Source organism: Crinia signifera, chromosome 12, assembly GCF_055691185.1.
Source record: "Crinia signifera chromosome 12, ASM5569118v1, whole genome shotgun sequence".
Taxonomy (NCBI): domain Eukaryota; kingdom Metazoa; phylum Chordata; class Amphibia; order Anura; family Myobatrachidae; genus Crinia; species Crinia signifera.
Genome location: NC_139228.1, coordinates 60,390,073 through 60,413,048, shown reverse-complemented (window position 1 = coordinate 60,413,048; position 22,976 = coordinate 60,390,073). Strand labels below are relative to the sequence as shown.

The following is a 22,976-nucleotide window of genomic DNA, read 5'->3' as shown; positions in this document are numbered from 1 at the left end:
ATCATTGCTCTCTTCCTCGATTATAAAATTCATTCTAAACTGACATTCATTTCTGCCAAAGAAGGGGCGAGCGCCGACATCCTGTGATGTCAGCTGCCCCCCCTTGCGGGCATCGGCCCACCATCGGTTCCCAGGGGAAAGCCCACCACTTTCATGTGGATGCCCATAAAACGCTGGGAGTTCGCCTTCTCCAGCCTCTCCCTCTCCCGTAGAAACGCCTTGGCGACTGTTATAGTCGCTGAAGGCATTTGTACAGCGGCCCTGCACATGGGCAAATATGAGCATGCGCAGAGCGGCACCATCGGTCCCCAGCGCGAATAGGCTGTGTACCGATCACTAAAGCATCAGGCACTTCACTGTGAGCATTGTGGCCCTTATTCTGGTTCACTTGCAAATGCAAATTCCTTCTCAACTGGAAAAAAAACATGTGCACTGCAGGTGGGGTAGATGTAACTTGTGCAGAGAGAGTTAGATTTGGGTGAAATATTTTGCTTCTGTACAGGGAAAATACTGACTGCTTTATTTTTCCACTGCAATATAGATCTTACTTTGAAGTAAAATCCCATTCAAATATATCTGCCCCACCTGCAGTGCACATGGTTTTGTCCATTTGAGAAGGAATTTGCCTTTGCAAGTGAACCAGAATAAGGGCCAGTGTCTTTTGAATTCTTAATGATGACAAGAATTGTCTCCTGATTCCCTTTAATCTACTACCTGCAATGCAGCATTATCTGAGCGTGGGTCGTGGAGCATTTGGCTGGGATATTGTACTTGGATGTAGCCCTGTAGCTAAAGGTAATCATATTGATTTTTTTTTCCACTACAGCAGCAGATTTTTTCCCTTTGTTTCCAGCTGTTTGGCTGAATCACAAATAACACAGAACAGCTTGTGGTCAGAATCTAAGCCCTGGTTTCATGCCTATGCTTCCAGCCAAACATTTCCTTCTAGATCAGACCGGGTTATTTACCTGCTTGAGGAATTCTGTGTATATACAGTATTTATGGCTTTGGTATGAGAGGGTTAATGGACAGTCAGTTCAGCGGTGCAGGATACAGAGTCAGTGAAGATACTCTCCTCATCCAAAAAAGATAAATTACGGGAGCAGCATTCACATTCAGCACAGGATTTATTCAGATGAGAAACAGATATATGTCATGGTGCGATAATAGAACCCGGCAACCATGCAACGGAGAGCAGGTTTTCGGATGGATCCGATACGTAATCCCGGGGGTCGGAATCCCGACACTGGAATCCCGACCGCCGAAATCCCGACATGGGGGGGACGTGGATCGCCCCCCCTTGCGGGCTCGCTGCGCTCGCCACGCAGCGGGCCCGGTGCTTTGCTACGCTCGGCACGCTATTTTATTCTCCCTTTATGGGTGTCGTGGACACCCACGGAGGGAGAAAGTTTCGGGATTTCGGCGGCCGGGATCCCAGTGTCGGGATTCTGAACGCCGGGATCCCGACCACCGGCAAATTGACCGCATCCCTTTCGGATAGCCATTTCTTTTTTACTTTTTGTTCTGGGTATTGCTCATCAAGTGAATGCACTGACCAGAGCCGGCGCCACCACTACGCAGCTCTAGGCATTTGCCTAGGGCGCCGGCACCTGGAGGGCGGCAGTTCGCCCCTCATCCCCAGCGAACTGTGTAAAAAACTTGCGTCCCCGGCGTCCCTGCAGTGCTGGGGCGGTCAGGGGTGTCCGTGCCGTAGGGGTACCTGCGGCGCTGTCATGTGTATAAAGCTGGCTGCGGCCGGCGGGGTCCCTGTAGTGAATAGAAAATAACTAGCGCTATGCGCGCGGCGGCGCGGGAAGCGCTAGTTATTTTCTATTCACTACAGGGACCCCGCCGGCCGCAGCCAGCTTTATACACATGACGGCGCCGCAGGTACCCCTATGGCACGGACACCCCTGACCGCCCCAGCACTGCAGGGACGCCGGGACGCAAGTTTTTTCCACAGGTACCACCCCCCCCCACTCCCCCCGGCACCGGGGCGCCCCCACCCCGACTCGCCTGGGGCGCTCCGGTGCCTTGCAACGGCCCTGGCACTGACTGGCCCCATATCTTTAGCTGGGAGACTGGCAACCACTGAGATCAGAGAGGGTATAGTCAGGCCTTTGTGGGTGAGTTTTGCATATTGAATTATATGGTGGATTTGGTTCCCTTCTGGTGGCTATATACTTTGGTTTCTATGCTGTGCATGCAGAGCTGGATTAAAAGGGGGCACAGGGGGTCAGTACCGCTGGGCCCCCCTCTGGCTAGGAGCCCCCTTTAGTCGGCATGTATATTTCTTTTAAATATATATATTTTTTCTTTTTTTAGCTAAATGTATTGTGCATGGGAGAGGGGTAGTGCTGCAGCTTCACCTATCTGCCAATGTGACAAGGAGTAATGGTGCTGAGCACTGTGAGCCAAGGCACACTGACTGCACAAGTGTGCAGTGCATTACTGGGAGTTGACTAAGTCCCATGAGAATTTGCACAAGAGGTCAGAGGCTGAGAGGTTTGTGTTGATCTCTGATTGGTGGAGCTTATTACATGCTTCTCAGGCCCATGGAGGACAGTAGCAGCAGCAGCCTCATCATGGAGGGTTTTTAATCAGAGGCAGCACTGAGTCTGTGAGGTCTCCTACAGTCCAACAGAGTAAGGTACAGAAGGACAAACAAAGGCTTTTCATGAGGGACAAACACAGGCTTTTCATATAAATAATATTAATCCCCCCCCCCCCCTGCAGCCCCCTGTCTAAAGTGCCCCGGGCCCCCCAAGGTCTTAATTGGCACTGTGTGTATGTTATATCCCTGGAAAAAAACCCAGACAGGAGTCAGTTAAAATGGCTGTCGGGTCCGGCTTGCATGCTACGACTTGTGTATTGGTTTGTCGTTTGATTATCAGTGTTTATATACAGTATATATACAGTATATATATATATATATATATATATATATATATATGTAGAAAAGAGAAGAATGAAGCGCATCAATCAGCAATAAATTTAACAAATTTTACTTATATAACTGCTGACATACATAGGGTTAAAAGTAGAAAGCTTGCCGTGTGGACAGAGCTATGCAGCCGGACCAAGCGTCGATGGAGAACCGTAGGCAGTGATCAGTTGCAGACGGGGCGCATCAGGACCAGAGCAAACAGCCGGGAGCTTCCACAGGTACAGCACGGACCAGACCAGGACGTCACCACGTCGGGAACAGGTAACCACGCCCAACGCGTTTCGTCACAGCTACGGACTTCGTCAGCGCCGAAGCGTGGCGAGCGGCCGCGGATTACTTCACATGTAATCAGCGTCCCTTCACGGGGCTCGCTGTGCTCGCCAGGCTTCGGGCTCGGTGGCTCACTGCGCTTGCCACACTATCTAAAATCAACTCCACGCCGACGTGGATAGTGGGGGTGTAAAAATTTGGAGGACGCGTACCGCCGCCCTTCGAGTGCTCGCTACGCTCGCCACGCTTCGGGTGGGCGTTGATAGTGTGGGTGCATTTAACATAGTAATCACCCATCAGGGTGCCTGTACAATTTAATATCACATCGCATCGCATGCCATTTGTAATTTTATCACACAGTGCGGGTCTGTGCACCCAGGAAATCGGGTCCCATCGCATGGCTTAATTAGTGGTATGTGATGCGATGCGATGGGTGCCCAGATAATACACAAGTACCAAAAAAAGTCTATATTTCACATATATGGTAAACATTACAGGTCACTGTGATGAAAAAAAAATGTTTGCTCGCCAATTTTTACATCTATTTTGACAAACTCACTTCGCACTCAAAGGGTTAACATACCTGGAGACATGTACAAGTTACAGCGCTGCTGTTAATAGCGGCTGGTGGGATGCTGGGAAGTATTGCACGCTCTTATAGATTCAGACTGTAACAAATTGTAAATAAACTGAAGCGAGTCATGCGGTGAGTGCTGCGGATATTTCATCTTACAGTTATCTAAGAGTTCACTTTGCTGTCCAGGAAGCACCAGGTCATTACATAGTGTAATGGGACCAACAGAGAAGGCGAAGAAGAAAAACAAAGGACAGTTCCCAAAATCTTTCCAAAATCTTCATACACCACTTTTAGAGAGAGAGAAAGAGAGAGAGAGAAAAAAAAAAAACTTTTTATGAGGGTTTATCAATGGTTGGAGTGAGATAAAGCACCAGCCAATAAACCACAAACTGCCAAGTTACAGACTGTGTTTAGAAAATAACAATTAGGAGCTAACTGGTTAGTACGTTATATCTCACTTTGAGTGCCAACGTTGCTATGAGAGATGTGCAAAATACCCAGGCTTGCCTACCCTCCCGGAATTGGCGGGAGGCTCCCTAAAATCGGGTCCCCCTCCTGCCCCCCTAGGAAGGTGGGCAATCCTCCCGAATTGCCCACGCAGCTCCCGGGCCCCCTTCCATGCTGTACTAAAATTGGTAAAATACCCGGTTTTTGCGGGTCCATGGAAAGGGACGAGGCTAAAATGAAGCAAATCTCATAATTTTAGTCCCTCCCCCAATTTGCAGACCCGCGAATTGTTTTCTTTGACTGCCATGGGGCGGGGCTTGAGACATCACCCTCTCCCCGCCCCCCCTGACATACCATGATCTGGTCTCCTCTCCGGGCTTATCCCGGAGAGGACAACAGAAAAGTCGGCAAGTATGAAAATACCCACTAAAAATGCCAGCATTGTTCAAAGCAACTGTTTTTTTGTTGTTGTTTGTGTTTTTTTTTTTTTGGGGGGGGGGGGCACAAAAGTTAGGTAATCTTCAAATAATTGACTTCAGATCACTTGGCAGATATTTTGCACGGTTGTGACTAGTTCCCCTTCACTGTAAGGACCTGGGGAGGAGACGGGGCAGGGAGAGTAGGAGCAAGGTCGGTACAAGGGACCCAAATGGACCCTCGCTTCGCTCACCACTTGGATACTAAAGGCTAATGTGCTGGCTTGGATAGTGAAGGAACAAGCCCTCCATGCCCGAAGCATTGCGAGCGAAACAAGCCCACAAGGATCCATTTGGGTCCCTTGTTCTGACCTTGCTCCTCCTCTCCCCGCCCCCTCTCCATCCCCAGGTCCTTACGGTGAAGGGGAGCTACTCACTACCTATTTTGCACATCTCTCACAGTAACATTGGCAATCAAAGGGTTACTACAGGATAAATCTGGACCCTAATCTGTTACAGTCCAAATGAGGATTAAAACCAGAAAATGTGCATTCCAAAATATGGAAAAAGAAAAGATAATCTGAAGTACTCACAACTACTAACTAAAGCTAAAGCACTGAACTCCCTTCAAAGGCAGCCAATCCCAAACATTCAGGTTGGTAAACTGCTTGTGATTGGCGAAAGCATGGAATCCAGCCTTGATCATTTGGTTAAAGTTGTTCATGTTTGTTTAGGTTTTTTTTTTTTATTTTTGGGTTTGTATTAAAGGGTATGGTTTTGAGGAAGGGAATAGCACAATCTTATTCACATGCCACCATATGCAGTTCCCTTATTCACAGTAGTGCCTTATTCATGTTATATCACTTAGCAATGCCACTTATTCATGTTATGTCATTTAGAAGTGCCCCTTATTCATTTTAAGCTACACAGTAGTACCCCTAGACATGTTATGCCGCACAGTATAGTTCCTTATACACAATGGCCACAGTAGTGCACTCTCATACACAACTCCAACAGTAGTAGTGCCCATTACACATAATGCCCACAGAAGCTGTGACCTTTATACATGCAATGCCTACAGTGGCGTCTCTTAAACACATCATTGCCTCTGACATTTCAACAGCTCATTGGCCATGTCCCTTCAGCAGCTCCATGCCCTGTGTCCCTCCAGCAGCTTCCCTACCTCACTGTGTCCCTCCAGCCCTCTATAACCTTGTTTTAAGCATGCATGGAACCTGCCCCTCTTATGCTGTGTACACACGGGGCAATATGATTGCTGGGGATATATTGCTAGCAATATATCCCCAGCAATCATATTGCTCAGTGTCTTCTTTTCATCAGCGATGAAAAGGAGACACTGCTACGGGGCGGAGGGGGAGCGCAGCAGCAGCAGACGCTTTAATGGGAGGAGGGAGGGAGCAGTGGCACGGGGCTGGGGAGATCAACGCTGATCTCCCCGGCGCTGACCTCCCCGGCGCTGACCTCCCGGCACAGCGATCGCCGGGGAAAGCCGCTGGTCGCAGGAGCATGCTCCTGCGACCAGCGACCATTGGGCAGTGCACACGGGAGCGCGCAGCTCAGCGACCATATTCCCAGCAATTTTACATGAAATTGCACCCGTGTGTACTCACCTTTAGTGACTTTTCTTCACTTCAGCAGCGGGAATAGCATGGCATTATATACACCATGCTGGAAAAGGATGCTGCTGGGACCTGAGGAGTGGACAAACATGTTCCAGCAGACACAAGTGTGTGATTATCAGAAGGGATAGGCTTCAAGGGGAGTAGAACCATGGAGCCACCAGGACATGAGTGCCACCTGCATCAGCTATTGATATAGTTGATGGGACAGGATTTTCTATTGGAATTACTGTGTAGGGCCATAGTGGAGGTGGAACTGGTTCCACCTACCATTACAGGTGAGAGAACTCACTTCCACCCCTGACTGTAACTCTTAGTTATTTTGCACGATTATCTACGGTATGTTCTAAGCCTTGGAGAGAGATTAATTGGATGAAAATAAAATACCAGATTATCAGCTCCTTACTGTCATGTTACAGGCTGTTTGAAAAATGACACTGAGCAGCTGGTTCGCTGTCACACTTTCTCTGTCCACTTCTCTCTCTCCAAAGCTTTGTACATTGACCTCCTTAGTCTTTGAAATGACATGCTACTGATTGGTTGACCACCAAATGACTTCTGTCAAGGGGATGTGTTCTCAAACTGGCAGCAGGGAGGGGTGGGCGTTCGTTGGGGCGGCAGGCAGCACTTACCCGCTGCTAGGCAGCGAGTGTACGCTGCCTAGCGAGCGGGTCTGAATTAGGCAATGACTCTGTCTAATCAATTCCATGAACGGGCTTGACAGGGGAGGAAGGAATATTTCTCAATCCAAAGAATCATTACCCAGATATATGTCAGGTTTAATGATCCAACTGCTGTATTTCAGGTGGGCCGAGGTACCGGCATTGAATTTCCAATGTAAATTGTGCTTTAAAAAAATGATGTTGTGTATTCCAAGCACAACACCATTGATGGGAATAGATGATTACCAGAAATGTAAAAGGCAGTAAGGCGCCTAGAGAATTATGCTGTTTTATCTTATATCTATTACTTAACACTTAAGCCTAGAAATAACTCACACTGACACCTTAACTAATAAATAAGACACGGACACCAACTGCGTAAGTTTAAAGGTCATCTAGGATATTTATTTAAAGATGGTATGACCCTAATTGTTTAGGGATGGCAAGAAGAAGCACTTGAGACCAGCACCCTCAAAACGCGGATGCCCCTCATGGCGGCGACCAGGTCGCCCCACTCGCTGGCATCACTCAAATAACTTGTGCGTACAGCCCGCTCCGCAGCGGCATGCCACGCCCCTCCTAGGGCCAGACGCGGGCACTTCCAGGAAGTGTCCAGCGCCCCACCGCGTTGAGTCGGGACTCGCCTACCTTCTTGGCAGAGGGGCGGGCCATACCCTACGGAGACCACCTGACACCACACTTGAGTGCTGGTCGAGAGCGCTCAACCGCCGATTGTAAATCAAACTAAATTCCAATTTGGTGAAGGCTCAAAAAGCCCATGTAGCACTTTAAAAGGGGAGGGAGGGTGGGAATCCAGACTCAAAGAGGAAGTCCTTCCTGCCTGCTTGCCTATAAGTACCCCTCCTTAAGCTGACGCCCCCCAGCTACCCCATAGGGCAGAGCTACCTGCCACTCATTATTTGCCTCAGGCTTTATCTTGACATTCACAACTTTATTTAACTGCTGCAAATTCACAGGCTCTTAATTACACTCGAGCTTATGCAGCCCTCGTTACATCTAAGGCGCCTAGAGAATTATGCTGTTTTATCTTATATCTATTACTTAACACTTAAGCCTAGAAATAACTCACACTGACACCTTAACTAATAAATAAGACACGGACACCAACTGCGTAAGTTTAAAGGTCATCTAGGATATTTATTTAAAGATGGTATGACCCTAATTGTTTAGGGATGGCAAGAAGAAGCACTTGAGACCAGCACCCTCAAAACGCGGATGCCCCTCATGGCGGCGACCAGGTCGCCCCACTCGCTGGCATCACTCAAATAACTTGTGCGTACAGCCCGCTCCGCAGCGGCATGCCACGCCCCTCCTAGGGCCAGACGCGGGCACTTCCAGGAAGTGTCCAGCGCCCCACCGCGTTGAGTCGGGACTCGCCTACCTTCTTGGCAGAGGGGCGGGCCATACCCTACGGAGACCACCTGACACCACACTTGAGTGCTGGTCGAGAGCGCTCAACCGCCACTGCCTTGGCACTCCTACCCCGCCGGGTTAAACTGTGCCACAGGCCCGCCACCCTAAAACAACAACCTACGCCCTAACTACACTAAACTAGTGAGAATGTCCTGCAGAAAAATTGCCATACCGGGATCCGATAGGTGAACCCCGTCTGGCCTATATAACTTGGGGCTGGTTTTCACAATGGTGGGATGCCTGACTGCTTTACCACCTTTCGCCACTATGTACCTGGACACTGCGTGGTTCACTTTCTTTCTGGCCTTCTCAACAGCCTCTATGCTCCGACACCCCCGCCATGTGAAACGGGGCACTATGTCTGACCATACCAGTAATACACCTGGCCAACGCTCATGTATCCTCGCCATGTCTTTCTCAATTTGTATGGTTAATGCAATGCCTGTCCGCTTGACCAGGTCATTGCCTCCCAGGTGTATTACTAAAACATCAGGTACGCCTAATCTCCTAGCTTTGGAGACTAGCAGGTCCCACAGGCCATCCCACTGAAAACCCCTAATGCCCAGCCAGTGCACCTCCCGTGCCCGAGACAGCACCGGGGCCGCGGCTGCCAATGGGTGCCTAGCAGCCCAATATATGTACGAGTGTCCCACTAACCAAACCCTGCCCAGAGTCCGTGAGGAAGGGGGAGGGGCTGAAAAAGAGAAAACCTAAGGTTAGCATGCAACATTATACTGTAATACACAACTGGAATGCATTGCTATAGACACCAGTGAAGGGGAAAAATCTTAAAAAACCTCTGGTGGACTGTTGGGGGAAGCCAATTGTAATTAAGTCCCCTGCAGAGGAAAAAGTAAAAAAATTCCCTTCACACCGTCGATTCCGGAACGCTAAAGTTCCAAAACCGATTGTAAACAATATGTTTTCGGGTCAGCGCAACAGGCGCTATCTACAACTTATCTAACCTTATATATTTCTTATAGGCGGCTGACTTCCACCTCCCCACCGCTTGAACTGAGGACGGTGGAAGCCCCGCTGCGGCTGCGCAAGTTGCCGCCCCGATTCTGAACGAATGCGTTCCATACTCTTTCTCGGGGAGCCCCAATGCCGCGACACACCTCCGAAACACAGCCGCAAACTGGAATCGGGTAAGTGGCCCCACCTCTTTGTGTGCCAGGAACTGTGCCGCGGTGCCTGGTCCGCCCGAGACATACACTTCAGCCAGGGATACAGGGCATATCGCCTTATTGCAGTGCGCTCTCAATGTAATCCAGGCGCCCTTCCCCGCTTGGTCTGTCTTAGACCTCCCTATCTTGCAGAGTATCTTCCCCTCACGGAAAACCACATTTTCTTTGAGGAGCCCAGAAAGCACGCGCTTGTTCGCTGCCACTAACTCGCTTACTCGAAAGGCCCCAAAGAATGCAAAGGAAAAGGCCACCTTGAAGAGCGCCGCTTCATAACCATTCTCTGCCACTCCATTCAGACACTGCATAAGGTCCCCCAGCATGCCCTCATCTACCGGGCGACGTGAGTCTGGAACCCCTGGCTGTGCCCTAGCCCACCCTTTTAGAGCTTTGGATAGTACAAAAGACCTGGTAGGGTCTGGCTCGCCTAGTAACTTGGAATGGAACGCTATCCCAGCCAAAGCCGCCGCCATAGCCGACTTTGACCTGCCGCTTTTATAATGTTCCCAGACGAAGGCCAGTAACCGGTCCTCGACCGACTTACCCTCTGCCTCCGGTGAAACCCGAAAGGCTGACCAATCCCTCCAAGCCGCCCCATAAGCTCTACGTGTGGACGGGGCCAAAGATAGCAGGGCCAGTGACTTCATGCCGACTCTATGACCTGCCATACAAGAGGGGGACATCTGAGCCCTGTGACGGCCGCCTCCGGTGCCAGCTCGCGAAATCTCTCGAACTGGAACCTCGAGAGTGCGTCTGCTATGCTGTTGTCGACACCCGGGACGTGTCGGGCCCTAAAGTGTATATTGTGCTGCAGACAATGCAAAACTAGGTGTCTTAGCAGGCGCAATGCTTCTGGCGATGTGGCCCTCTGGTTGTTAATCGCATGGACAACTCCCATGTTGTCGCACCAGAACACTATGTTCCTGTCCGCCAACTGGCTGGCCCACAGCTCGACCGCTACAATTATGGGAAAGAGCTCCAGCAGTAACAGATTGACCGTGAAACCGCGGTCCATCCATGACTGTGGCCATGGTGCGCAGCACCATTCTCCCTGCAAGTAGGCCCCAAATCCCGTCGAGCCCGCAGCATCCGTGTATAGCTGTAGTTCCACACTGGAGGCTGGGTCCGCCGGCCACAGCAGCTCCCTGTTAAAACACTCCAGGAAAGTGGACCAGACCGCTAGGTCACCCTTTATCTCTCGCCCTAGCCTGACTGTATGGTGTGGGTCTCTTACCCCCGCTGTGGCCCTCTCCAGCTTCCTGCAGAACACCCTCCCCATAGGGATGATGCGGCAAGCGAAATTGAAAGATCCCAGCAGCGACTGAATCAGCCGAAGCTGGACCCTCCCCTTCCGCCGGCACTCCTCGATCAGCGCCTGCAGCTTCACCACTTTATCCTCTGGCAGCCTGCAACATCCACCCTCAGAGTCTATTTCGATACCCAAATATGATATCACCCTGGTGGGACCCTCTGTCTTGTCGGCTGCTATGGGAACCCCCATGGCTGTTAATACATCTTTGGCCCTTTCCAGAATGCGCTCGCATGTGTCGTCATCTCCTGGTCCCACAAAAAGGAAATCATCCAAATAGTGAGCCACCCCTTTGCAGCTCGCACTTTCCTGTATGCACCAATGCAGGAAAGTGCTGAATCTCTCAAAGTAGGAACAGGAGACCGAACATCCCATGGGCAGGCATTTGTCAATATATATGCCCCCCTCTAACCTGAAACCCATAAAGCGGAATGAAGTGGGGTGCAAGGGGAGCAGCCGGAAAGCGGACTCAATGTCCAGTTTCGCCATTAGTGCCCCTTGACCAAAACCCTTCACTATCTCCAGAACTTCATCGAAGAGCTGGTAATGCACACTACACTGTGCTTCCGGTATGGCGTCGTTGATCGACCTTCCGGGGGGGTAAGACAAGTGTTGTATCAACCTGTACTTCCCCGGCGTCTTCTTAGGGACCACGCCTAAAGGGGAGAAGCACATGTTGGGCAAGGGTTCGGTCGCAAAGGGGCCCGCCATCCTTCCCAGCTCTATCTCCGCATACACTTTTTGCCTCACAACCCCTGGGAAATCCCTGGCCGATTTCAGGTTTTTATGGGATCTCACTAAAACAGACTCGGGTATGGGTAACTGAAAACCAAACTTAAAACCCTCAAATAAAAACTGTGCCGCCTCCCTATCGGGGTAAAAGGCTAGGAGGCGAGCCAACTCGTCCAGGACTATGGGGGAGTGTGCCTTACTTGTTGCTAGGCCCTGCCTCACCCTGTTCCTGGGCCCTTCCAGACTTGCAGGCTTTTCCTGAGTGTCCTGCCCCACACCAACGGCACTCGTGCCTGTAGCGGCATTTTGCCCCTCTCTCACATTTCCCGTCGTTAAAGGCAAAACACCTGCCCTTGCCCGGGGTCTTTGCCCCGGGTTTCCCCCCGAGAAAGGGCTTCCTGCCTGTCTGCTCAGTGGATGGCTGACCTTTCCCAATGACCTCCAGCCATATCTCTACATGTTTGCACCCCATGGGCATGGTTGTTGACCCCTCGTGAGCCCTACGAAACTTCTCGTCATAGTCCCGCCATGCGCCATTCCTGTAGCTGATGAATGTCTCGTTTACCAAGAATAAGTAGCGGAGAACATTCAAGTGCTCATCTGGCCTGGTGCTCAGGTAGCACGAGGAAAAGATGAGGAAACCCCTGAGCCAATTGTGGAAGCTCTTGAATGCGAGTTCCCCATTGGCTGAGGATTTCTTGGCCTTGTCGAATTCCTTTTTCATATCGGCCGTCAAAGTGAAGAAATCCACAAACTTCCCCCTCTTAATCCTCTCTTTAACTCCCCTACGGAGCCCCCTGGCTATAGCTGTATTAGAGCAGTGGACCTTATCCCCAGCCGTATCTGTAACGGGGGGTGGTGGCGCCTCCCTCTGTTTGCGCTTTGTGCCTTTGACCCTCTTAGCCACGGCTCGCGCAACTAACTTTGCAAGCTTGCGTGGGCGCCCAGACTGACCCTCGTCCCCGCTACTAGCTGTGGAGTGGTAAGACGATGATTCACATAACGAATTGTCAGTGTTCTCACCATCCGTGGATTCGGCCCCGTCCTCAGGTTCAGGCTCTGCTTCTTGCGCCGGCTTCTCTGAAGGCCTGGGCCTCGCTGACCCGCCAGACAGCCCCTCATCGCCGGAGGCGCCCCCGGTGTCCCTGTCGCTTGCGACCGCCATGGCGACCGGGGTAGATGACCTCTGACCCGACCCGGAAACTTGCAGGATTCCTTGCGTGGCACCCTGTGCCGAGCTCGAGGCCCTCACGGCCCGGTCTGAACCTGTAGACATATCGGGAGACAAATGCAACGTATTACCGCCAGAGCCTGACGTCGCAGAAAAAACAGCCTCTCCCCCGGGTGCCCTACCCGTTTCTGCACTCCCCGCGCGTGTATAGTGGGAGCGCGTAGGGGTGAAGTTTGGCTGCTGCCTGTATGGGTGTGGCTGGACCCCACTCTGATAGGGATGCTGTAACCCCGATGCCCAGCTAGGAGTGGGCTGGTGCTGGAATACTGGCCAAGCCGACCCGTAAGGCCCCTGCCCCGCCCCACCGTGTTGGTGGAAATATGGGAAAGGTGGCTGCTGTCCCCAGGTAGGCTGGTGTGACATTGGTTGCTGCACCGGTGTGTACCCTGCGTGGCCGGTGGATACCGCCGTCGGGAAAGGCCAGGCCCCCTGCTGGTGTGTGGTGCCCGTGGGCTGCTGAAACTGCTGGAAACCTGGGTAGAACGCTGGCTGATTTAAACCCTGGTGTCCCTGCTGTAAGGGAGCTGAGTGAGGGAACATCCCCTGTGGTGCCTGGTTCAGCCCAGGGCCGTGGTGCCACGCTGCCTGCTGCCCCTGGCAAAACTGAGCCGCGGTAGGCCCCGTGCCATCCCCGCTGCCGTGGGTTAAGGCCGGTGGCCCCCCAGAAAAAACCCCCGACTGTGGGACAAAACTGCCAGGCAGTATAGGCTCCCCAGTGTGTGCCAGGGAGGCCTGCAGCGTGACCAGTGGCGGCCCCCTTATTAACGCAGGGAGCCTTGCTGGGCCCCCTGTAATCACCTGCATGGGGCTGGAGCTAGTTGTGTGCGGGGTAGATGGCCCCCCTCTGTCCTCATAAGGCAGCGCGTACACGGGGGCCCCAGGAGCTGGAGGAGGTGTACTCATCCCCCCTTGTCCCTCTTCGCGGTGGACCTGCACTCTGTGTACCCTAGGGCCTGGTGACATAGTGTGGGCAGCCAGCGCCTCGGCCGAGGTGCCTGGCATGCCCCCGCGTGTTGGTGTGTTACCTGCCTCGCTAGGCGCGGACTGGCGCTGTGCCCTTGCAGCCGCCGGGGACCGCGTGATCCCCGCGACGTGAGCTCCACTGCTGCTGGGACTGCCTGCTGACAGGGGAACAATTCCACGCTGCAGCGCCGGGGAGAGAGGGCGCACAGCCTCGCGCTGGCGCTCTGTGGCCTCTGTGTACTGGGCCCTGGCCGGCGTTTTACCACCCCCACGCCCTGCAACAGTGATCAGGGGACGGGCGGCGTCTGCCAGCCAACGGGGGGGGGGAGCGCTGCGCTTGGGACGCCCTGACATCTTTAAGTAAAGTAACTAGCTGCAGAACAGAGAAAGTAGAAATACTTAGCTTCGTTTGTCCTTGCGCTTGGTCACACAGGATAGTCTCAGCAGAAATCCAGACTCAAAGAGGAAGTCCTTCCTGCCTGCTTGCCTATAAGTACCCCTCCTTAAGCTGACGCCCCCCAGCTACCCCATAGGGCAGAGCTACCTGCCACTCATTATTTGCCTCAGGCTTTATCTTGACATTCACAACTTTATTTAACTGCTGCAAATTCACAGGCTCTTAATTACACTCGAGCTTATGCAGCCCTCGTTACATCTAAATAGATTTTTGTTGCCATCCATGGTCATCCTGACAGATAGTATTTACATTTAAGTAAAGGCTCTGTGTACATTAGTCATAGAGAACACGCTTTGTAGTCTCCTTTTCTCTTGATCTTCCTTAAGATGAATGGTTAACCTTAATTATTTTGTTATATTACAGTAGTGATAATATATGTATCACACAGTCTGAGCAGAAACAGGTCTGCGTTCTGGTCTCATCACTTCACTGATAATTAGAACAATTTGTGCATTTTAAAGAATAACGCAACACTTTCCCGACTACTTATGATGTTAGAAGAGATTCGTATGAAGATTGTAAGAACACTTTGGGCACAATTCAGGTTGGATCGGTATGGACCGAATTCGTCACAGTCACCGTGCGTGTCTGTGCGTATGGGCGAAAATATGCATGTGCACACTGAGTATCACACTTGCCGAGTCGATTGCACTATGAGGGGGCAGATAGTGGGCTGGAGCAAGGGAATACCCAGTATTTCCTGGGTGTGCCCCCCAAAAAACAGTGGGTGCGCTCATAAAAACGTCTCCCTGCAAATGCATGCATGTCACATGACGTCAGTGCCCACCCCAAATTCGGCAATGTCCGTCGGAAATAAAAGCCAGGCTAGACTGACTGAATAAAAATATTCTTCAATGGCAGACATGCAAATGGATGTGCAAGTGCATTCAGTCAACATGGTCGAAAAGCTGACAAAAGCAACTTTGACACAGGCAATAGGTCGACACATTTTTTTTTTAAATTGACTTGTTCGTACTTTACCATCACAGTGGGCAAAGAGGGAGAAAATAATAGTGTTCCCAAACCATAGCAAGTTCAGCAAGCCATGCCAAGGGGCACGGTACAATTATACAGTGCCTATGTCAACACACACCAAAAAACCATGAATAACCCATTTCGAACTTTTGACATGTCAACCTTTTTCATGTCGACACTGGAACTGTTGAACTAATGGCTGTCGCCCTAGACAGTGTCTAACGACCCATACTTGGATGAATTGTAGTTGGTTAAAGCAAATTATAAAGTGTGATAATAATGACCAATCAGTGTTGAATGTTTTTCTTAGGGTTATTTGGTTGGCAATGTCTAGGTCATCCCCAAAGACTCGATAGGTTCAAGGTCAACATAGAGAAAAGGTTGACTTGAACATAGTCAACACACGGAAAAGTCAACATGAGTTCCTTTTATTCTGATTATTTGGAGTCAGTTTCAGTACATGGAGCCCAAATTTGCGTTCCACCTCGCTCAGCTTGCTTGGTATCATCTCTGTGCTGAGGAAAATCAAGTGAATTCTCTCTACTAATCAATCTTTTTTTTAAGGGTTAAGTACAAAATCTCAGTGTACAGAATGAGCCCTGAGGAAGAGACAGTGTCTCGAAAAATGTTGACTCAGAGTGTGCCTCCACAGGAAAATACTCGAGAAGTGGGTAAGTGTACGTGCGGTTTGTCTACATGTGATCGGATCCAGATCTCTGACCACGTGTTCTGACTCCGCACTTAATTCATCCGGCCCTTGAGGCCTCAGTAGTTTTATTGTTTTACGATCTTATACCCCTTTCACAATGCACAAATATCCCGGGTCAGATCCAGGATATTGCTGATTCAACACGGGTCAATGTGCGAAAGCACCACAGTCAATAACCCGGGAAAGAAAGGTTATACACGGGTCAGACCTGGGTTATTGTGCATTAAAACTGCACCGGGGTTTTTCCTTGCTGTGAGTATAGACTGCTGATGTATTTCAGTTTCAGTGTCCAGTCAGCATACAATACGGAGGACAAGCATAACAGCTACACTTTGGCAGCAAGTGCACTGTACTTTCTACCTGTAGATGGAGTGCCTCTCATTCAGCGCTGGCAATCGCCAGAGTCCCTACACTGGCGAGAACCGGCAGAGGCGCGCTCCATCTGACAGGGAAGTGCGAGCGTCTCATGCGCACGTGCATCCCCGTCAACACGGTGGTGGGGAACTCTTTCCCTGCCCGTCTTAGCTTCAGGGAGATGGGCAGGATTAGGAGGGGGAGCGACAGGGAATTGATAGGAGGGCTCAGACGGAAAGGGGCACACAAGCCTCTCGTGCGGAGGTGCCCCCCCTTCCGTCTGATGGTGGGTCCTGGCTGTTGGCGATAGAATTCCCAGGACCCGCAAACTGTCAAACTGGAATGATGAAGAAATCATGGAGTTGTTGCAGATCAGGGGTGAGGAGGAAATCTGTAGGCAAATCACGGACACAGTCAGGGATGCGATCATTTATCACAATATCAGTAAAATGTTAGCGGCATCTGGTTTTATTAGGACCCAAAATCAAACATTCTTCAGCCCCCTCCTTTGTATGGATGTCACCCCCTCCTTTGTTCAGACCTCAGAGACCAATGAAGTACTTTTAAAATGACATCACACTGGTTTTAACATGGGTGACCCGGGTTGAGTAACCGGGAATAACCCGGATCAATAATCCGTTATAAACATTTCTGACCCAGGGTCTGATCCATGTTCAAAAATTGGGGCTGACCCTGCTTTTGTGATGTGAAAGGGGTATTCATGTGTGTATTTACCTGTATTATTAAAACCCTTTTATGAAAACAAAGATACCTAGATAGACGTCGTACATCATAACATATTGTAAGAACTGGTACACCACCCAGATGTTCTAAAGAAACCTTTTTACATGTTAAACACCTCTTATTGTGAGTTGGGTATGCCATCTGTTTACCCACCAAACTTGATTTTCAATATTTTTGAGACTGCACCACATATTGTTTTTTTTTTTAATCTTTTTCATTCCTATACATATATAAACGGAGGATACAGTATATGAAGAACTCCCGGAGAAAAATAAAAAATCTGAAAGATTGATTCCCAGAAATCCCCTGTTTAAGGGGAGAATTTGTCCTATCTAATCTCAAATTGTGCCCAAATGGGGAGCGCCCAAGTTCAGAGTATTGTTTCTCTAAATAGAGTGCAGACAGTGTCTGTATTCAGCTTAACTCTAACAATCTCCTCCTGCAGTCTAGAACCGCTACTGCAGCCTGTAGACTATGCACTGTAAATGTAAGGATTTAAGGGGATGCAGTCAAATCCTGATGGTCATAATACCGACATTTAAAATCCAGACATGGTCAAAATCCCGACAAGGTCAAAACACCCACATTTAAAATCCTGACAAGGTCAAAATACCGACATATAGAATGTAGACATGTGAAAAAGTCAACATGACTTTCGGTAGAGAGGTCGCAAGGTCGACATGGGTTTTTTCATTGTTTTTTGACCCGACAGGCGGTATTTCATGCCCCACCATCCACTAGGGCGTGGTGGGAGAATAAAATAGTGTGACATTGAATCCCGCCTGCAGACCGAGAATAGGACAGGGTCACGGCTGTTGGGTCAGCTCGACAGTGTTAGCAGGGAGCTAGCTGGTTTGACAGATACAGTACTGTAACCTGCATGGATGAGACAAGGTTGTTTACTCACAACTGGCCACACGTAACAATACGTAAAAGATGACACACAAATGATGTACCTAGAGTTATGGTACAGAGAGGTAATATTACGGATCTCGTAACAATACGAAGGATGGAATAAGTAGTGAATCTGATACTCCACCAGAGATGACAAAGATGAAATAATCACCCTGATGTATACAGATCCCTACCAAATAAATGTGTGGTGTTTTACACAGTATATAATCTGGAACACACCAGATGGAGTAGTGTGTTACCAGATTTGATGAGACCGACTGGAAGTACCAGAGCCGACTGTGTCGGCAGAACCACCAGCTACACTGAATCGCTCAGCTGCAGGCTTACCTGTACTGACACTAAGGAGTAATGGCAGGGAGAACCCACCACTCCAAAGCTCACATACAGGCAAAGGCTGGAACTCTCTGCAGCTGTTACAGTTCAGTGTTCTAGTCTCAGGCTGGAAATCCCTCTCAGAGAACAGACTAGCAGGATTAGTCTAACAATTTGTACACAGATAGACTGGCTGACTAAAGTCTCACAAATGGCTTCTCTAATACTGCTAACTGACTGACTAGACAGGATTACAACTAAGTACAGGCTGACTAATTAATCACACAGGATAAGGCTGACTGACTACAGACAATTCTGACACCTAAGTGAAAGCAGGAAATATCAGCAGCACCTGTTTGCAGCAAAAGCCTCCCTGAAATACCCTGCCGCCGCCCACACATTTCCTGGTCTGATGTCAGAGCAGGATGGTGGCCTGACCAGACCAAAGTTAGCTCCAGCATTGTGGCCGCATCTGGGTTGCCATAGCAACCTGATGTGACTGACGACGGTGGCTAACAATCGCGAGTGAAGAAAAACCCATGTCGACCTCGCGGCCTGTCAACCGAAAGTCATGTTGACTTTTTCACCTGTCTACATTCTATATGTCGGTATTTTGACCTGTTTGGGATTTTAAATGTCGGTATTTTGACCATGTCGGGATTTTGGCCGTCTGTCAATAGCTGTCGGTATTTTGACCATCGGGATTTCATACCGAATCAGATTTAAGCACAGGTCTAGCTGCTGGACTACAGAAGCAATGACTGTGCACTGTGATAGGTGCTAGAGAAGACACTGGAACCATCACAAGGAGATTCCCAGAAGGAGAAACAAACGAATCTCAAAAACATCGGGAAGCCAGAAATAAAATACTTCTCTAAAAATACTGAAAAACTTTAATCAATTGCATTCAGAAATCTCCCAAACCAACAGTTCCATTCCACTACTATCTCCTTTGAACTCAGAGGCTACCCTGATTTTTTTTTGCAACTTGGATTCTTCTGTTGCTCCTCTCTGTAAGTACCTACATTGAGTTTCTGTATTCTCCAGAATTCAGTGTAAAAGACGCCTACTATGGTACAGAATACAAATGAACCAACATACACCTCTTCCTTTGTCTCCAAATATCCAAAAACCATTGACATGTCCAACTTTTGTTTTGTGTCAACATTTTGTCAATGTCGACGTAGACCATGTTGAACTTTTACATGTGTCGACCTATTGCCTGTTGACCAATAGTGGTCAACCTGTTGACTGTTGACCTAGACACTGTCCATCCATCAACCGGATACCGTTGGCACCATTCACTAATATGCAAATTTCATAATAACGGCCACCAATCTCTTACGGAAGCGGTACATCTGTCAGAACAGACTTAGGTCTACAGTCATTAGGTCGACCCCGGAAGGTCGACCTAATCAACATGGTTTTAGGTCGACAGTCATTAGGTCGACATGAGTTTTCCACTGTTTTTCTACCCGAATGTCGACACAGTCGACATGGACACAGTTGGAGTCGAACCGCAGACGCTCGCTTCGCTCTCCATGCTTCGGGCACGGTGCCTCGATGCGCTCGGCACACTATTTTATTCTCCCACCACGCCCTAGTGGATGGTAGGGCATGAAATAGCGCCTGTCGGCACATGTCGGCTCAAAAAACAGTGAAAAACTCATGTCGCCTTAATGACTATCGACCTAAAACCATGTCGACCTTTGCCCATGTCGACCTTAAGTCATGTCAACCTTGAGCCATGTCGACCTTTAACCCTGTCGACCTTGGGGACAGTCGACCTTCCGGGGTCGACCTAAGTCTGGTCTGACAGATGACCGTTTCCCTCTCTTACCAACATAAAAACATATAAGGATAAGGGTTTTCGACTATAAAAAATGGGTAACTAAATAAAAAATAGGAACCCTAAGTTCATAAAATATAAAATACAATTCATGCAATAAACCATGACTGAATTCACCAAGAAAGAAGTGGGAAATGGTCCTTACGTTGACTCTATGAAGGCTGACCACTGAAGGTCAACAGACCTTAGGCTGACAACTGAAATAGGTCGACATGGCTAAGGTCGACAGGGTCGGAAGATCGACACAAGCATTAGGCTAACAATGGGAAGGTTGATAGTCAAAAGGTCAACATGAGTTAATCCATTTTTTTGGAGCCGACATGTGCCACCAGGCGGTATTTCATACCCTACCATCCACTACGCCCTGGTGGAAGAAAAAAATAGTTTGCTGATCGCAGCAATGCACTGTGCCCACAGCATGGAGAACGCTTTGTGCCATGCGAGGGGACTCGGCACACTTAGTCCATGTCGACTTTGTCCACATTTGGGACAAAAAAAACATGAAACTCATGTCAACCTTCCCATTGTTGACCGAATGCTTGTTGTCGACCTTCCGATGCTGTCAACCTATTCCAGGTGTCAACTTAAGTTCTGTTGACCTTCATGCAGTTGACCCTATGACCCATACCCCGGTAAGTGGTATATACATTTCCGCTCATCCGCATTTTGGAGTAGGTGATTTTCCTTCAACTAAAGTAGTAAACTGAATGTCTCATTGCGATGCGTCAGCGGTTCCGCTGAATTCTCAAGGTCATTGCAATGAGATCATTTGGGCATACTGTAACATTACATTTCAGACACCACAGCGTCCACCTGCAGTTGCTAAAGACTTGTAAATGTGATCATGGGTAGATGTTGGAGGTCCTACGGGATTTAAGCTTCCAGCAGATGTCACCAGAGTACCCAAATGTCTATTTTCAATGGAATAGATACAGTTCATCTTCACATAGCTGTGTTGACTTATTTCTTCTTTCTGTAAAGATGGCTCTTGACATATGAACTTCATTTTCTTACTGCAGGAGAGCGAGAGACACGTCCGGAATTCTTATTTGCTCAGCTCAGAATCTGGCTGCTGGAAGACGTTCTCCAGAATTACAGTATGGCTGCGATAGATAGACTGATGTTTATTTTCAATCTCATTTCAAATATTGAAAGTCCTAATTGTGAAATGGTTGTGCTATTTTAATTAAAAGACTGCTAGATTATAATAATTAAAATAAATTATTGCTGGCATTAAACGTCCCAGCTGACTTGGTTCAAAATCGAGAAATTTCCTTGAAGTGCATTGAATTTTATTCTTTGCATTTTTTTATTTCAATCTCAGCGGCTGAAGATCGTAAATAATGAGCTGAACATATTGTGTGTATTTAATTATAGCTGGTATCCAGTAATAATAAATTAATATTTGATCATTTACATGAAATCTAATTTTTTGCAAGAAATTCCACATTCTGTGGCACAAAATCTATATTCAGTGTTCTTAAACAGGCCAATCAGAGGCAGGACTACCATTGATGCAGCAGGTGCAGTACATGGGGACCCCTGAGGACTATGGGGCCCACTACTGCCCCTGTCACTGTATTCCTGTTACCCACTGTGTTCCCCTGTCACACTCTGCCTCCCTCTGCATCTCCTTGTCACCCATTACATCTCCGTGTCCGTGTGAAAACCTTCCTGCTGCTCACCTGCCATTAACTCACTCCATACATCATATAAAGCGAAACAGTCTCACCCATTTCCACATGGGTGTAGATTATTAGATAAACAGTGTGTAGATAGAGGGGAGTGACCCTAAGGCAGGGCTGGGCAACACCGGCCCTCCAGATGTTGATGAACTACACATCCCAGCATGCCTTGCTTCAGTATCATTATGGCCACATAGCACAACTAATGCAAAGCATCCTGGGATGTGTAGTTCATCAACATCTGGAGGGCCGGTGTTGCCCAGCCCTGCCCTAAGGCCACGTAGGAGCGCTGGGGTATTCTACTATTGCAATGTAATAATACAAATGGCTTTATTACCGGGCAAGACTTCTGCCACTTTAAAAAAGGATGTGTAGCCTTTTATAAATAATACATGGCATGCCGGTTCCAAGCCTCGTTTTCAATTTACTTGTATTTATAGATATCCGTGGCCATTTTGTTTCCTGTATTCCAAGCCTCTTTTTCACATAGTGGATTATCTTGGCGATCTTTGTTTGATAATGCGTCTTAAGGTTTTATATATGGCCGCATTTGATATAGAGGCTCAGGTGCTAATTAGAGGTGACTTAATTAGTACCTGAGTTTTTTTAACCATCTGTGCTTAACCCTGGATATCACTAAATGGTTGGGAATGACAGGTCTCGTGGATGGAGAAACACTTGCATTCTCCCTCTCACATAATACAGCACCTCACTATTGGGCCAGTTAGTTAGCATATTTATGGGCATTCCCATGGGCAAGTACTACTGCCCGCCACTCCATGACCCCCCCCCCACCGACCACAAGGTTGGGTTAAAACACCAAGTGGGCATCTTCAGTTACTATGCCAAGTGGGCATCTTAAGTTATTACACTGAGCGGGCATCTTCAGTTATCATGGCAAGTGGGCATCTTCAGTTATTACGGCAAGTGGGCATCTTCAGTTATTACACCCAGTGGGCTATCCTTTGTTTACATTGTGAGGGTACGAGTTCCTCAATCACTCAGACACCGAGCAGATGAAACCAAAATATGGTTTATTTTTATCACAGCACACGAAAGTAGATGAAGACAGGAAAAAGAGGCAAATGTAGCATATAAACGTTATCGGGTAGCAGGCCCAAACAGACAGTCCTTGTATAGTCACAGTCCCAGATCAGTTCCACA

The 22,976-nt window shown here is 48.9% G+C and overlaps 1 long non-coding RNA gene across 1 annotated transcript; it reads left to right on the top strand.

Annotated features, from left to right (window-relative positions):
- The first annotated feature begins 2,550 nt into the window (after nucleotides 1–2,550).
- On the top strand, nucleotides 2,551–21,945 carry LOC146050198 (uncharacterized). Its single transcript, XR_014466279.1, has 3 exons — nucleotides 2,551–2,650; nucleotides 3,033–3,208; nucleotides 21,147–21,945. It is a non-coding gene; the product is annotated as an uncharacterized LOC146050198 (long non-coding RNA).
- Nucleotides 21,946–22,976: the final 1,031 nt, after the last annotated feature.